Source organism: Fulmarus glacialis, unplaced genomic scaffold (assembly GCF_000690835.1).
Source record: "Fulmarus glacialis isolate BGI_N327 unplaced genomic scaffold, ASM69083v1 scaffold10790, whole genome shotgun sequence".
In the NCBI taxonomy this organism is placed as follows: Eukaryota; Metazoa; Chordata; class Aves; order Procellariiformes; family Procellariidae; genus Fulmarus; species Fulmarus glacialis.
In genome coordinates, this window is record NW_009189623.1 from 58,945 (window position 1) to 59,522 (window position 578).

Below are 578 nucleotides of genomic sequence, written 5' to 3' on the forward strand. Positions count from 1 at the left end.
GAGAAGTGAGGGGGAAAGAAGAGAGGCATTGTAATTCATAGCACTGTCTTTGCAGAATCCTTCAATTCTAGGCTTTTTTAGGATCTTACAGACACAGAATTTATTTAACCCTTTTCAATACAGTTAAATATATTCACTAGTGCTGTAGCAAGTGAGGTTGAAGTATTGCAGTGCACAGACCAGGCTAACTAAAGAAAAGTTTTCCCTCTGTTCAGCAACTAAGCAGGTGAAAATTTCCCCTGTAACCATATGGCAAATGCATTTAGAGTTTTAATATCTGGGCGATTATTCTCTTTTTGTTCCTGATTGATCTGGAGCGTGACTTGTTTGTTTGCAGAAAAAAATTATGCATTAGTGAGTTTCCTTTCAGGGAAAAGGAATATTCTCATATTCTTCTGAGAGTTTTAACAAGGTGCCTCTGTTGTCCCACCCCACGTGGGACAACACTGTTGTGCTGGCGGTGAGACTGCTCAGGTATTTGCTGATGGAGTAATTCACATAGACCTAGAAAAGATTTACTTTCTTTCAGTGATCGCAGTTGCAATAGTTTCATTCTGGAGTGCTGTTATATTTGGGAC

General features: G+C 39.3%; 1 pseudogene; it reads left to right on the forward strand.

Annotated features, from left to right (window-relative positions):
* LOC104080436 overlaps positions 1-578 on the forward strand; it is a 66,741-nt pseudogene that overhangs the window by 57,671 nt on the left and 8,492 nt on the right.